At 41.2% G+C, this 16,127-nt stretch overlaps 1 protein-coding gene across 4 annotated transcripts in view; it reads right to left on the minus strand.

Annotated features, from left to right (window-relative positions):
• Positions 1-11,469, minus strand: part of LOC113936639 (orphan sodium- and chloride-dependent neurotransmitter transporter NTT5-like) — a 117,445-nt gene extending 105,976 nt beyond the window's left edge. For 3 of the 4 annotated variants that reach the window (XM_027620106.2, XM_027620113.2, XM_027620108.2), the window contains exons 1-2: positions 11,127-11,233; positions 10,247-10,355 (exon numbers count right to left, since the gene is read on the minus strand). The gene's annotated coding sequence lies outside the window, so the exon portion shown is untranslated. Of the gene's footprint in view, positions 1-10,246; positions 10,356-11,126; positions 11,234-11,376 lie in introns of those variants that run through there. The other variant, XM_027620107.2, reaches the window with a different exon arrangement.
• Between the last annotated feature and the right edge of the window lie 4,658 nt (positions 11,470-16,127).

Raw genomic sequence — 16,127 nt, forward strand, 5'->3', positions numbered from 1 at the left:
TCATGGTTTTGTTGATTTGGGTCATTTCTCTTTTCTTTTTGATAAGTCTGGCCAGGGATTTATCAATCTTGTTAATTCTTTCAAAGAACCAGCTCCCAGTTTCGTTGATCTGTTCTACTGTTCTTTTGGTTTCTATTTCATTGATTTCTGCTCTGATCTTTATTATTTCTCTTCTCCTGCTGGGTTTAGGCTTTATTTGCTGTTCTTTCTCCAGCTCCTTTAGGTGTAGGGTTAGGTTGTGTATTTGAGACCTTTCTTGTTTCTTGAGAAAGGCTTGTATTGCTATATACTTTCCTCTCAGGACTGCCTTTGCTGTATCCCAAAGATTTTGAATAGTTGTGTTTTCATTTTCATTGGTTTCCATGAATTTTTTTAATTCTTCTTTAATTTCCTGGTTGACCATTCATTCCTTAGTAGGATGCTCTTTAGCCTCCATGTATTTGAGTTCTTTCCGACTTTCCTCTTGTGATTGAGTTCTAGTTTCAAAGCATTGTGGTCTGAAAACATGCAGGGAATAATCCCAGTCTTTGGTACCGGTCGAGACCTGATTTGTGACCTAGGATGTGATCAATTCTGGAGAATGTTCCATGGGCACTAGAGAAGAATGTGTATTCCGTTGCTTTGGGATGGAATGTTCTGAATATGTCTGTGAAGTCCATTTGGTCCAGTGTGTCATTTAAAGTCTTTATTTCCTTGTTGATCTTTTAGATCATTTAGATGATCTGTCCATTTCAGTCAAGGGGGTGTTAAAGTCCCCCACTATTATTGTATTGTTGTCAATGTGTTTCTTCACTTTTGTTACTAATTGCCTTATATAATTGACTGCTCCCATGTTAGGGGCATAGATATTTACAATTGTTAGATCTTCTTGTTGGATAGACCCTTTAAGTAGGATATAGTGTCCTTCCTCATCTCTTATTACAGTCTTTGTTTTAAAATCTAATTTGTCTGATATAAGGATTGCCACCCCAGCTTTCTTTTGGTGTCCATTAGCATGGTAAATGGTTTTCCACCCCCTCACTTTCAATATGGGGGTGTCTTTGGGTCTAAAATGAGTCTCTTGCAGACAGCATATTGATGGGTCTTGTTTTTTAATCCAATCTGATAGCCTGTGTCTTTTGATTGGGGCATTTAGCCCATTTACATTCAGGGTAACTATTGAAAGGTATGAATTTAGTGCTATTGTATTGCCTGTAAGGTGACTGTTACTGTATATGGTCTCTGTTCCTTTCCGATCTATGCTGCTTTTAGGCTCTCTCTTTGCTTAGAGGACCCCTTTCAATATTTCTTGGAGGGCTGGTTTCGTGTTTGCAAATTCCTTTAGTTTTTGTTTGTCCTGGAAGCTTTTATCTCTCCTTCAATTTTCAATGAGAGCCTAGCTGGATATAGTATTGTTGGCTGCATATTTTTCTCGTTTAGTGCTCTGAAGATATCATGCCAGTCCTTTCTGGCCTGCCAGGTCTCTGTGGATAGGTCTGTAGTCAATCTAATATTTCTACCATTGTAGGTTACATATCTCTTCTCCCAAGCTGCTTTCAGGATTTTCTCTTTGTCTCTGAGACTCTAAGTTTTACTATTAGATGTCGGGGTGTTGACCTATTTTTATTGATTTTGAGAGGGGTTCTCTGTGCCTCCTGGATTTCGATGCCTGTTTCCTTCCTCACATTAGGGAAGTTCTTTGCTATTATTTGCTCCAATATACCTTCTGCCCCTCTCTCTCTTTCTTCTTCTTCTGGGATCCCAATTATTCTAATGTTGTTTCGTCTTATTGTATCGCTTATCTCTCGAATTCTGCCCTCGTGATCCTGTAGTTGTTTCTCTTTTTCTCAGCCTCTTTATTTTCCATCATTTGGTCTTCTATATCGCTGATTCTTTCTTCTGCCTCATTTATCCTAGCAGTTAGTGCCCCCATTTTTGATTGCACCTCATTAATAGCCTTTGTGATTTCGACTTGGTTAGATTTTAGTTCTTTTATTTCTCCAGAAAGGGTTTCTCTAATAACTTCCACACTTTTTTCAAGCCCAGCTAGTATCTTTAAAGTCATGATTCTGAACTCTAGGTCCGACATCGTACTAATGTCCATATTGAGTAAGTCCCTGGCTGACGGTACTCTCTCTTGTTCTTTTTGCTGAGGTGATTTTTTTCGTCTTGTCATTTTGTCCAGAGGAGAATAAATGAATGAGAGGACAAAATGCTAACAGGTTAACAACGTCCCCAGCAAATATACTCTATACAAATCAGAAAAGACCTGAAACCAGGGGAAAAGAAAGGGAAAGAAAGAAAAGAAAAGAAAGAAAAAAAAAAAGAAAAAGAAAAAGATAAAAACAAAAACAGAACAATACAAAAAAAACAGAATATGATCAAATATGATCAGGCTAGTGCATAGATTAGTGCCACACTCTAGATTTTGGGCATATTTTGGTCTGTTAGAAAAACGTGCCTCCTAAAATTTTAAAGGAAGAAAGACTTATATATGTACAAAATAAGGGTTGATACAATGAAGGGATGGAAGATGACTGTAAAGATGAAAATTATAAAAGATTTTATAAAAGGAATTGATAAGAAGCTGTTTGAAAAAAGAAAGAAGATTTAAAAAAAAAAGGAAAAAAAGGGAGAGAATGTGATCAGGCAGGAGACTAGAACAAAGCCATACATTAGTGATTTAGGATATATTTTGATGTTAGAAGAAATTGTATCTCAAAATTTTAAAGAGAGAACTTATATATATATACATACATATATATATATATATATATATATATATATATATATGCCAAAAATAAGGGTAACTACTATGAAGGGATAAAATATGACTCTAAAAATGAAAAATAAAAAATGTTTTTTTAAAAAAAGGGATTGATAAGATGTTGGTTGAAAAAGGGAAAAAGAAAAATTAAAAAAACAGTTAAAAAAATTAACTTTGAAAAACTAATGAATCATGATTAAAAAAAAAAGCCATGAATTCTATGTGCAGTATTCCCCTAGCGCTGGAGTTCTCCCGTTCTCCTTGATCGGTAAACTTGGTCTTGGCTTGCTGGCTATTCCTGCTGATCTTCTGGGGGAGGGGCCTGTTGCCGTGGTTCCCAAATGTCTTTGCTGGAGGCGGAATTGCCCCACCCTTGTCAGTCTGGGCTAAGCAAGCTGCTTGGGTTTGCTCCCAGGAGCTTTTGTTCCCTGCAAGCTCTGGTACAGCTTTGGAGGACCAGGGTGAAAATGGTGGCCTCCCAATCTCCACTCGGAGGAGCTGAGAACTTGGGGCCCCGCTCCTCAGTGCGCTCCCAGAGAAAAGCAGTCACTCCCGTCTCCCTGGTCTCGGGCCGCACTGCATGCTCACCCGGCCTGTGACCGAGCATTTCTCTCTCTGGCACCCGACCCCGTGTGGCGTCTCCAAACCCAGCAGATCCCTGCGGTGCGCTCCCGCGCAGCTCCTCCCGGGGGAGGGAGGGGAGTCTCCCCAGATCTGCCGCTTGTTGGGTCCCTGCTGGAGGAGCAGTGGCCCAACTGGGCTGCGGATCACAGTTTATGGCCACCCCGAGCTGAGAGCCCGCGCCTCGGCTCCGTCTCTGCAGCCGGCTTCCCCGCTCCGATACCTGGGAGCTCTGCTGCACTCAGGCACCTCCGGTCTTTCTGTGACCCCGAGGGTCCTGAGACCACACTGTCCCGCGAGGGTTCCACCCCCTGCTTAGCCACTGGAGCGACGTCCCTCAGCGGAATCGGCTTCTAAAAGTTCCAATTTTGTGCTCCGCGGCTCTATCACTTGCCAGAGGCGGCCGACGGAGGCCCCCTCCCCCGCCGTCTATCCTCCCGAATCGCCTCGGATTCACTTCTCCGCACGTCCTACCTTCCAGTAAGTGGTCGCTTCTCTGTTCAGAGAGTTGTTGCTACTCTCTTCTTCAGTCTCCTGTTGAGTTCGTAGGTGTTCAGAATGGTTTGATCCCTATTCAGCTGAATTCCTGAGACCAGACAAAATCCAGGTCTCCTACTCCGCCTTCTTGCTCTGCCCCTCTAGCATAGTATTTTCAAAGTTCATCTATACTGTAGCATGTATCAGTAGTTCATCCCTTTTTGTGGCCAAATAATATTCCACTATACCATATGTTGTTCATCCATTCATCAGTCGGTGGACCTTTGGGTGGTTTCCACTATTTGGATAAATGAATAATGCTATTATGAACATTTGTGTGTAAGTTTTTGTGTGTTTTCATTTACCTTGGGTATGTACCTAGGAATGGAACTGCTGTGTCAAATGATAAAAATGTTTAATTTTGGGGCACCTGGGTGGCTCAGTCATTAAGCATCTGCCTTCGGCTCAGGTCGTGGTCCCAGGTCCTGGGATCGAGTCCCGCATGAGGCTCCCTGCTCCGCGGGGAGTCTGCTTCTCCCTCTCCCATTCACCCTGCTTGTGTTCCCTCTCTCACTGTGTCTCTCTCTGTCAAATAAATAAAATCTTTAAAATAAAAGTTTAATATTTTGAGGAACTAACAAACTGTTTTTCAAAGTGGCTGCACCATTTTCTAACCCCAGCAGTAGTATATGAGGATTCTAATTTTTCTGTATCCTCAACAACACTTGTTATTATCTGAGTTTTTTTATTATAGTCATCATCATGGGTATGAAGTAGTATTTCACTGTGGCTTTGATTTACCCTGTTTCTTTTAAGGCTACCATAAGCCACCCATTTGCCCAGAAAAGCTTGAATGCATCCTTCCATTGCAAGTTCCATGCATCACTGCCATTGTCACTGTAAGTTCAGATGGCGGTCATCTCTCACCTGAACTACTACAATAGCTATAGTACATAACTGGACTTCCCTGTTTCCAGCCTCTACCCTTGACTCAGTCCAGAGTTGCATTAAACATCAGCTGTAATCATTATACTATAAAGTGTGAAAACCTGAGATATATATAGAAAGGGGAAAACTTCCTGCAAGTGATCAGTGTTAAGATCACCAGTGATGTCATGTGGATATCATGCACCTTCTTTTTTTTTTAAGATTTATTTATTTTTGATGGGGCGCCTGGGTGGCTCAGTCAGTTAAGCATCTGCCTTCAGCTTGGGTAGTGATCTCGGGGTCCTGGGATAGAGCCCAGAGTCAGGGCTCCCTGCTTAGCGGGGAGCCTGCTTCTCCCTCTCCTTCTGCCCCTCCCTCCACGTGTTCACTTTCTCTCTCTCTAAAATAAATATTTACTTTATTTTAGAGAGAGAGAATGGGGGAGGGGGAGAGGGAGAGAGAGAATCTCAATCTAATGTGATGTGATGTGATAAGAAAGGGCACTTCAGGGGCGCCTGGGTGGCTCAGTTGTTAAACCTCTGCCTTCGACTCAGGTCATGATCCCAGGGTCCTGAGATTGAGCCCCGCATCGGGCTCCCTGCTCTGCAGGGAGTCTGCTTCTCCCTCTCCCACTCCCCCTGCTTGTGTTCCCTCTCTCAGTGTGTCTCTCTCTATCAAATAAATAAATAAAATCTTAAAAAAAAAAAAAAAAGAAATGCACTTCACTTCTGTGGTATTTTTCCAATACCCTTAATTCCAGTCTAATTATGACAAAACATTAGACAAACCCAAATTGAGGGACACTCTGCCAATTATCTGATCAGCACCCTCAAAACTGTGAAGGTTGAAAAAAACAAGGTAACACTAAAAAACTCACAGAGCAGAGGAGACTAAGGAGACACAACAACTAAATATGATGTAAGATCATTGATTGGCTCCTGGAACAGAAGAAAGACATCAGTGAAAAAACTGGTAAAATGTGAATAAAGCCTGAAGTTCAGTTAATGATAATGTACCAATGCTGGTTTGTTAGTTTTGACAAATGTACCATGGTAATGTAAGATAACATTAAGGGAGACAAACTGGACAAGGGGTTATATGAGAATTCTCTGTACTATCTTTGCAACTTTTCTGTAAATCTAGTTACTTCAAAATAAAACTAAAAGCTACCAAAAATTATATGACTAAAAGATCTCTCAAAATATACAAAGCTTTTATTAAAAATACAAAAATATAGAAAGAAATAAAAGTTGAACAAATGGGGCAATACACTATGTTGCTAAGTTCACCTCCAGTCTTTGCTATTCCCAGCATTTATATGGAGTATAAATAAAGTGTCCAGTCTTACTACAGTCTTCCAAGCCAAGTAAATAATTTTTAAAAATTAAAAATGTGGGAAAATCTGGAACACTTCTGTTAACTAAGGTCCCATCATCATGTCAAAAACCAAGTAAGTTCTTTTTTTTATTTTTTTTTAAGATTTATTTGTCAGAGAGAGAGAGAGCACAAAGCAGGGGGAGCAGCAGGCAGAGAGGGAGAAGCAGACTCCCCGCTGAGCAGGGAGCCCACTGTGGGACTCAATCCCAGGACCCTGGGATCATGGCCTTAGCCAAAGGCGGACGCTTAACCAACTGAGCCACCCAGGCATCCCAAAAACCAAGGTCTAAATAGAACCATATCAAAGTCGCTAAGAGGACAACTCACAATTCCCATTCCTCTTATTGTGATTCAGTATTTACATTAGTTTCTTAGAGCTGTCATAACAAAAGTACCACAAACTTGGTGGCTTAAAACAACATAAATTTATTGTCTCACAGTTATAGATGACAGAAGTCCAAAATCAAGGTGTCAGCAGGGCCATGGTCCCTGTGAAACATAGAGGAAACCTTTGCCTCTTCCTTGTGTCTAATAGTTGGCTGACAATCTGACATTCCTTCCATATGCAGCTGGATAAATCAATTTCTGCCTTCATCATTACTTGCTGTTCTCCCTAGTCTCTGTCTTCACATGATCATCTTCTTATAAGGACACCACTAATATTGGATTAGGGGCCCACTCTCTATTAGTATGACCTATTCTTATCTGCATCTGCAATAATCCTATTTCCAAATAAGGTCACTTTCTGAGTTACAGGGGCTTAGGACCTCAACATTTTGGAGAGGGGACACAATTCAACTCATAATAGTATTTCAGAAAATAAATTTAAAATTATTGGGCATAACTGTATTAAAATTCACAGGATGGTCTAGTGGATAGGACTAGATAGGACTAGTGGATAGGTCTATTCACAGGATAGCATAGTGGATAGGACAGAGCAAAGGGTCAATAAACTTGAAGATGGACCGATAGAAATCACCCAATTCCTGAAAGAAAAAGAGAGAAAAAGGATGAAAGTCACAAACTCTTAGCAACCTAGAAGGCCAATCAAAAGGCCTAACAATGGATAAGTAGAGTCCTAAAAGGAGAGGAGAGAATGAAAATAGGTCAGGAAAGGGCGCCTGGGTGGCTCAGTTAGTTAAGCGACTGCCTTCGGCTCAGGTCATTATCCTGGAGTCCCTGGATCAAGTCCTGCATCGGGCTCCCTGCTCAGCAGGGAGTCTGCTTCTCCCTCTGACCCTCCCCCCTCTCATGTGCTCGCTCTCTCATTCTCGCTCTCTCAAATAAATAAATAAATAAATAAATAAAATCTTGGGGGAACAAAAAAGAAAATAGCTCAGAAAAATATATTTGAAGAAATGGCAGAAAACCCCCCAAATTTGGTGAAAGGCATAGATTTCAAGTTAAAGAAGCTCTAAGAATGCCAAACAGGATAAGTACAAACAGCAACAAGTCTAACATTAGAACAATCAATCTGCTAGAAATCAAAGATAAACAGAAAAATCTTGAAAGGAGAAGAGAAAAAGAGCAGATTACATAATGGGGAACAATACCAAATACTGCATACTTGTCAACAGAAATTACAAAGGCCAAAAGAGAGATGAATAACTTCTTTAAAGCAGAGAAAAGCAGAAAGCCTGTCAATCAGAATTCTATAATGAGGGCGCCTGGCTGGCTCAGTCGGTTTAAGCGACTGCCTTCGGCTCAGGTCATGATCCTGGAGTCCAGGGATCGAGTCCCGCATCGGGCTCCCTGCTTGGCAGGAAGTCTGCTTCTCCCTCTGACCCTCTTCCCTCTCGTGCTCTCTATCTCTCATTCTCTCTCTCAAATAAATAAATAAAATGTTAAAAAAAAAAAAAACAACGCACCATGGCCTTTAAAAAAAAAAAAGAATTCTATAATGAACAAAAATATCCTTCAAGAAAACAAGATGAAATAAAAAGTTAAGCAAATAAAGAAAAACAAAGAATTCATCACCAGCAGACCCACATTACAAAAAATGATGAAGGAAGAAGTTCTTGAGACTGAAGGAAATGACATCAGAGGGAAACTTGGATCTTTAGGAAAAACTAGAGAGTAGGAAATGGTATATATGTGGGTGAATATAAAAAAAAAATACAAAATTTTAATGTAATGGAGGTGTCTTCTTAATTTCTCTAAAACATATATTAAAACAAAAATTATAAGTTGTAGGTTTTATACTAAAATTTAGATGTAAGACACATCAAAAGCAGCTGGTGATACAGATATTGGACTTACATGGTTGTAAAATGTCTACATTTTTATGTGAATTGATAAAACATTAATTCTAAATAGACTATAAAAAGTTAATAATATGAATTGTAATCCTTAGAAAAACTGCTAAATAAATGTTGAAAAGAATTACAGCTACCAAGACAATAAATTAAAATAGATACTAAAAATGATTCAAGTTGTCCCAAAAAAGATGAGAACTGGAACCAAAAAATTAACAGAAAACAAAAAAAATAAATAAAATTGGAGACCCAAATCCAACCATATCAATAATTACATGAAATGTTTTTAGTTTAAGCATTCCAATGAAAAGGCAAAGATTGTCAAGATGAATAAAAGAGACCCAATTATAAGCTTCTGGAGAGATACACCTTAAGTTTACACAGATAAATGAAATTAACTTAGTAGGAAAAGATCTATCTTGCAAATTAAGCATAAGGCGGCTGTAGTGGCCTTAATGTAACTTAAAATGGGCTTTGAGGTAAACAGTATTACCAGATATAAAGAAGGATATTTACTAATGATAAAAAAGGTCAATTCATCATGAAGCCAATATTTATAAAGATATACAAACATAACAAATCTCAAAATACATGAAGTAAAAATTTACAAAGGCTAAAGGAAAAATAAACTGATCCCACCATCGTGGTAGAAGTTAACTCTTTCTCAGTAATTGATGGGAAAAAAGAAGACCAAACTATTAGTAAAGATAAAGAAGACCCAAAAACACTATCAGCAACCTTGCCCTAATTGACACTTACAGAAAACCCCAAAACCGCAGAATACGCATACTTCATCATGCCATAGGCTAGGCCATAAAACAAGTACCAATCAATTTACAAGGACTGAAATCACAGAGTCTGTTCTCTGACTATGATGTAAGTAAATTTCAAATCAATAATAATAAGATGTGTAAAAAATTTTCAGATACTTGGAAATTAAAGAATATATTATTAAACAATCCATAGGTCAAAGACTAAATCACAAAGAAATTATAAGATATTTTAAACTGAAGGATAAAACTACAAAATATCAAAATTTGTGGGATGCAGCAAAAGCAATTTTAGAATTTTATAGCTTTACATGCTGTTATTAGAAAAGAAGGGTTTCAAATCAATGTCATACAAAAAGTTTTCAAGAAAAGAACAAAAAAAATCCAAAAGAGAAGAAAGGAAAATACAAATATAAAATCAGAAATTGTGAAGTAGGAAACAATAGCAAAAAGTAAAGAAGCTAAAGGTGGTTCTTTGAAATGATCACAAAACTGGTAAACCCTAGACAAATTAAGACAAAAAGATACGAAAATCACCAACATCATGAATAAAAGTGGGGTTATTACCATATAAGCTATAGACATTAAAAGAATAAGAAAATATGACAAATTCATGCCAATAAACTTAACAACTTAGATGAAATGGGGAAAATTTCTTAAAAATGCAACTTAACAAAACTGAAATCAAATGAAATGGGAAATCCGTAGAGTCCTATATCTATTAAATAAGTTGAATTACTTATCAAAACCCTTCCCACAGAGAACATTCCAGGCCCAAATGGTTTCAATTAGTGAATTATATCAAATATTTTTTAAAAACCCACCAACCTTATATAAGTAATTTCAGTAAAGCAGAAGAGGAAACACTTCCCAACAATTTTACAAGTCTACCATAACCCAAATACCCAAACTTGAAGAAGAAAAAAGAAAAGCGGAAATCTTAATTCAATTCGTTCAAAAGTGAACCAAGTTGAGGAAGCTGGAGACATTTATGTAATAGCTGGCAGCTCACCACCTAAGCACAAAGGTTCACTACTACTAGATATTTTGCCCGCCTCTGAAATGTAACATACCTCAAAAATAACAAGGAGCACTTCTGACTCTCATAATCCCATGTTGTTAACGCCGATTCTGACTCTTCGTTCCGCTGTGGGGTTCGGGGAAGAAAGGAAAATTGCGTTCCTGAAAAATAAAACCACATTGTTCTTGAACACATTCCGGAAGGGTCTTCCTTAAGACGAGTCTTCTGGCAAATGGGTAATAAATTTGACCCTTCCGTGAGAGAAGTGAGTTTTGGCAAACGGAGATACTGCGAACTGGTCCCCTGTGCCACCTATACAGCCCCGTGGACCCTCAGCCGACCCTCCATCCAGGCTGGGCGGCGCTGGTGGGCCCCACGCGTGACCACCTGCATCACCATTCCCGGTAACCGCTCTCCTAGGCCCATGCCCTCGGGGTTGGGGGGGAACTCGGGGTCCCCTCGGTGTACCTCCTTCCCTGGAACTACAACCTCCAGGGAGGAAATGGGGGAGCCGGGGTCAGGTTCGTCAAGGGGCAGGAGAGAACTGTCCCTAACAGGCCGAGGGAAGATGGCGCTGGCCCGGGTTTCCGCTGCCCCGGCGCTTGACCCGCTGGGCCTCCCCGAACGGCGGGAACCCACGGCCGAGGCCCCAAACCAGATTCAGAGAGCGAAGGGGCGGAAGTTTGCTGGGTCCTGGGGGAGAAAAAAAGGAGAACGTTCTCGGGCCTATTTGAGCCCTCGGCTCCGCAGAGCCCGGGGCGTCCAGGGAACCCAGCCTCAGGAGCGACGCCCAGCTTCGCACATTCCGGTTCTATGAATTTCCAGGCCTCCCTGGAGCTATCCCCTTCTCCCCAGCCTGGAGGCCCCGTGATCTTCTGTGAGTTCAGTTAGGAATAAAATGAACGTGAAGAAGCCTCAACTGAGAAGCCTACCGAACAGGCCCCTTCAGGCCTCGTCAGGCCCCTCGCGACTCGCTCCGCCCTCCGCCTCAAGGGCAGCCTTTCCCGCGGTCCCTCTGCGCATGCGCTACCGCGCCGAGGCGCACCCTCTACTAACCAAGCTGGGAATTCCTCCCCTCCGCCCTAACACCCACCTCTGCACTGCGCGTGCGCGCGCCCTCCGCCAGCTTCCCCACTTGGTTACCCTTGCGAGCGTCCTGGCCTTCCTACTTCCGTCACTTACCCTTTAGACCATGCTCCCAACACCCTTCCACCTGCGTGCGCTGCTGAGACCAAGCTTTTAGCCGCATCCCTGGTCTGGAGCATGCGATTTGCTTCCACTGCCCTGAGTGAGGTGGAGACGAGGGTGAGGTGGGACGCTTGTTCTTCCAGGTCATCTCTCTTGCCTTCAAACTTTTGGTACTTACTTGAGTTTCCCCTACTACTACCCAGACCTAAAATATGTGTCCAACAAGACAACATGGGCCTTGCCTTCAGAGAACTCAGAAACCTACTGGGATTGCAGATGTGAAATATTAAAAGAGGGTAACCTCACTAAAATTGAGTCTGGAGGCCAGAAAGGGGAGCTCTCACACCCTGCCACTCAAGTCAATTGTAGACCCAACAGGAAGAAACATACCTTGCAGGGGGATACTACTTGACTACCCCACCAGGAGGGAGGGAGGGAGGGAGGGAGGGAGGGAAGGAGGGAAGGAGGGAAGGAGGGAAGGAGGGAAGGAGGGAAGGAAGGGTTTTCTCCTACCCAGCAACACCCCAGCCAATGAGAGACTCACAACTCAGCCAATGAAAAGTCACTACACTTCAAACTCCCAGTTTGCTCGGAGATCTGTGTTTGCAAAAGCCCTCCCAACTCCCCCCCTTCCATAAAAGAGTAGCTTTCTTGGATTTGTCTGTGGTTTTGCCATAGCTTGCTTGTCCTGAATTGCAATTCTCTGTTAGTCCTGGAAAAAAAAATCATTTTTTGCTGGTAAAACAACTGATAGTTTTATCTTTAAGGTTAACTGTACTTGATGATCACAAGTGGGATCCAGAGAAGACACCACCCCCAACAACTCCAAAGCTGGTGAGCAAACACTTGACAGTACCCACAGAGCCAGTTAAGCTCACAGCTTTCTTGAGGACCCTGGAGTTTGAGGGTAAGTTTTCTCCTGGATTTCAAGCTCCACTCTCTGTGTTTTCAGCTTTCTAGGCATTACTTAGGGTCTGTTTTAAGACTTTGTCCTCTCTGAGACTACTTATTTGGGCTTTGTTCCGACTCTTGTTTGGAACTAGGCTGTTTCCTATTGCAACTGTGTGGTCTAGGAATTTTTCTCTATGCTCTAAAGAGAAGCCTCTAAGAAATGGGATTCCCAGTCATCCAAATGCTTTGAGGCCGCTCTGTCCTTTCTGGGACGCTGGCTGGTTTTTGGCACACTTCTATCTAAATGGACTGACTTGACCAAAAGTATTTTAGAACTCCAATAGCAATTATCAGGAACTTCCAATCTCTCCAAAGTTGTTTTACTCAAAATTAAATTGGAAAGCTACAGCTCAAAAACACAAACAAAAAAAACCCAAAAACAAACAAAAACCTGAATGGGATGCTTATTGTAATCTGTGCCTTGAGGCTTACAAATGTTTTCAGGATTCTAAATCTGCCTCTTTGCAAAATATTGTTTCTAAATTAACTGAGGTAAATAAACAATGAAAGGAGTAGGAATGTCTTCTCAGGCATTTTTTCCTCCCCCACCCCCACCCCCTTTTATCTCTAGACACTTGGCAGCCACCTTGTGCCCAGGCCCTGCCTCAGGTGCCTTTTTCCTCTGCACAGTCCCCACCTCCTCTATACCCGCTGCTCCCTGGTTCTAATCCTTCCACCAAAACTCCCTTTTCCTCTGAAACTCTCTCCAGCTCCCTCCTCTCTTGAATCTATGAAAACCTGCCCCTTTCATTTTTTTATTATTCTTTTGGGGAGGGTAGCAAAGAGAGAGGGAGAGAGAGAATCCCAACCAGGCTCTGAGCTGGGCATCACAAGCAGGACGTGGGACTTGATCTCACAACCCAGAGATCATGACCTGAGCTGAAATCAAGAGTCAGACACTTAACCAACTGAGCCACCCAGGTGCCCAAGCCTGCCCCTTTTAAAGTTAAGTCTTCTGAGGATCCAAGTAAACCCCAAATTTCTTCTGTTCCTGGACTAAGGCCAAATTGTGAGCCATAGTCAAAGAGTTTCCTAAAATAACTTGTGGCTGCATAATTCCAATCTCTGCCTCTTCCTTCACCTAGCATTCTCTTCTTTCTGTGTCTTCTGTGTGTCTTACAGTGTGGGACACTTATCATTAAATTTAGGGCTCACTCAGATAATTCAGGTTGATCTCATCTCCAGATCCTTAATTACACTTGAAAAACCCTTTTTTTCCAAATAAGGTCACATCCACAGATTCCAGGACATGGATATATCTTTTTTTTTAATTTTAACTATTTTTTTATCAACATATAATGTATTATTTGTTTCACGGGTACAGGTCTGTGATTCATTCTTTTTTTTTAAATTCCAGTAGAGTTAACATACAGTGTTATATTAGTTTCAGGTGTTCAATATAATGATTCAACAAGTATAAGTAATATATACATTACTCAGTGCTCATCATAAATGTACTCCTAATCTCCCTCACCTATTTCACCCATCCCCCCACCCCACCTACCCTCTGGTAACCATCAGTTTGTTCTCTATAGTTAAGAGTCTGTTTTGGGGGGTGCCTGGATGGCTCAATTGTTAAGCGTGTGCCTTTGGCTCAGGTTATGATCCCAGGGTCCTGGGATCAAGTCCCGCATTGGGCTCCCTGCTCGGCAGGAGACCTGCTTCTCCCTCTCCCTCTCCCCCTGCTTGTGTTCCCTCTCTCACTATCTCTCTCTCTCTGTCAAATAAATAAATAAAATCTTTTAAAAAAAAATCTGTTTTTAGGGTTGTCTCTTTTCCTCTTTGCCCGTTTGTTTTGTTTCTTAAATTCCACATGAGTGAAATCATATGGTATTTGTCTGTCTCTGACTTATTTCCCTTAGCATTATATGCTCTAGATCCATCCATGTTGTTGCAAATGGCAACATTTCATTCTTTTTTATGGCTGAGTAATAGTCCACTATAAATCTCATCTTCTTTATCCATTTATCTATCGATGGACACTGGGGCTGCTTCCATAATTTGGCTATTATAAATAATGTTGTAATAAACATAGTGGTGCATATCTCTTTGAATCAGTGTTTTAGTATTCTTTGGGTAAATACCTAGTAGTGGAATTACTAGATCATATGGTAATTTTTTTTTTTTTTTGAGGAACCTCCATACTGTCATCCATAGTGGCTGTACCAGTCTGCATTCCCACCAACAGTGCATGAGAGTTCCTTTTGCTCCACATCCTCATCAACACTTGTTTCTTGTGTTTTCGATCTTAGCCATTCTTACAGGTGTGAAGTGATATGTACTTGTGGTTTTGATTTGCATTTCCCTGATGATTAGTGATGTTGAGCATCTTTTCATATGTCTGTGGCCACCATCTGCATGTCTTTTTTGGAGAAATATCTGTTCATGTCTTCTGCCCATTTTTTTTTTAAAGATTTTATTTATCTATTTGACAGAGAGAGACACAGCGAGAGAGGGAACACAAGTAGGGGGAGTGGGAGAGGGAGAAGCAGGCTCCCCACCGAGCAGGGAGCCCGATGCGGGGCTTGAACCCAGGATCCTGGGACCATGATCTGAGCTGAAGGCAGACGCTCAACAACTGAGCCACCCAGGCGCCCCTCTGCCGATTTTTAATTGGATTATTTTTTTGGTGTTGAGTTGTATAAGTTCTTTATATATTTTGGATACTATGCCTTTATTGGATATGTCATTTGCTAATATCTTCTCCCATTTAGTAGGTCGTCGTTTAGTTTTGTTGATTGCTTCCTTTGCTGCGCAGAAGCTTTTTATTTTGATGTAGTACCAATAGTTTATTTTTGCTTTTGTTTCTCTTGCCTCAGGAGATGTATCTAGAAAAATGTTGCTAGGGCCAATGTCAGAGAAATTACTGCCTGTGCTCTCTTCTAGGATTTTTATGGTTTCAGAAATCACATTTGGATCTTTAATCCATTTTGACTTTATTTTTGTGTATGGTATGAGAAAGCAGTCCAGTTTTTCCAACACCATTTGTCTTTTTCCCACGGCATATTCTTGCCTCCTTTGTCAAAGATTAATTGACCATATAATCACGGGTTTATTTCTGAGCTATTCTTTTTTTTTTTAAGATTTATTTATTTATTTTAAGATTGTATTTATTTATTTATTTATTCATTTGTTAGAGAGACAGTGAGCATAAGTGAGTGGAGGGGCAGAGGGGGAAGGAGAGAATCCCAAGCGGACTCCGTGCTGAGCATGGAGCCCAATACAGGGCTCAATCTCACAACCCTGAGATCATGACCTGAGCTAAAACCAGGAGCTGGATGCTTAACCGAATGAGCCACCCAAGTGCCCCACAGCTCTCTATTCTGTTCCATTGATCTATGTGTCTATTTTTGTGCCAGTACCATACTGTTTTGATTACTACAGCTTTGTAGTGTACCTTGAAATCTGAGATTTTGATACTTCTTCTTTTTGGAGATTGCTTTGGCATAGATATATCTTTTGGGGGGAGAGGGGCAGGGTATCACCATTCAACCCACTACAATCAATACAGAAGCAATTGTAATTATTTGTGTGGAAGATGATAAGAGCCTGGATTAGGATGGTGGCCTTGGAGACAAGTGGGTGGACTGGAAATGTATATTAGTAGTAGAGCATAGAACACTTAATGATGGCTTTAGAAGAGGAGTTCAGGGATGAGGGATGGTGAATCAGTGTCCTGAGATTTGGACTTAGGGCTATATAAACCAGGTCTGGGTTTCAAAAGACCCTCTCAGGCCATGTGGGGAATGGACTGGAGGGGAGAGACTAAGACCAGGGAGGAGTCTGAGGTTTGG

This window comes from Zalophus californianus, chromosome 17 (genome assembly GCF_009762305.2).
Source record: "Zalophus californianus isolate mZalCal1 chromosome 17, mZalCal1.pri.v2, whole genome shotgun sequence".
NCBI lineage: Eukaryota > Metazoa > Chordata > Mammalia > Carnivora > Otariidae > Zalophus > Zalophus californianus.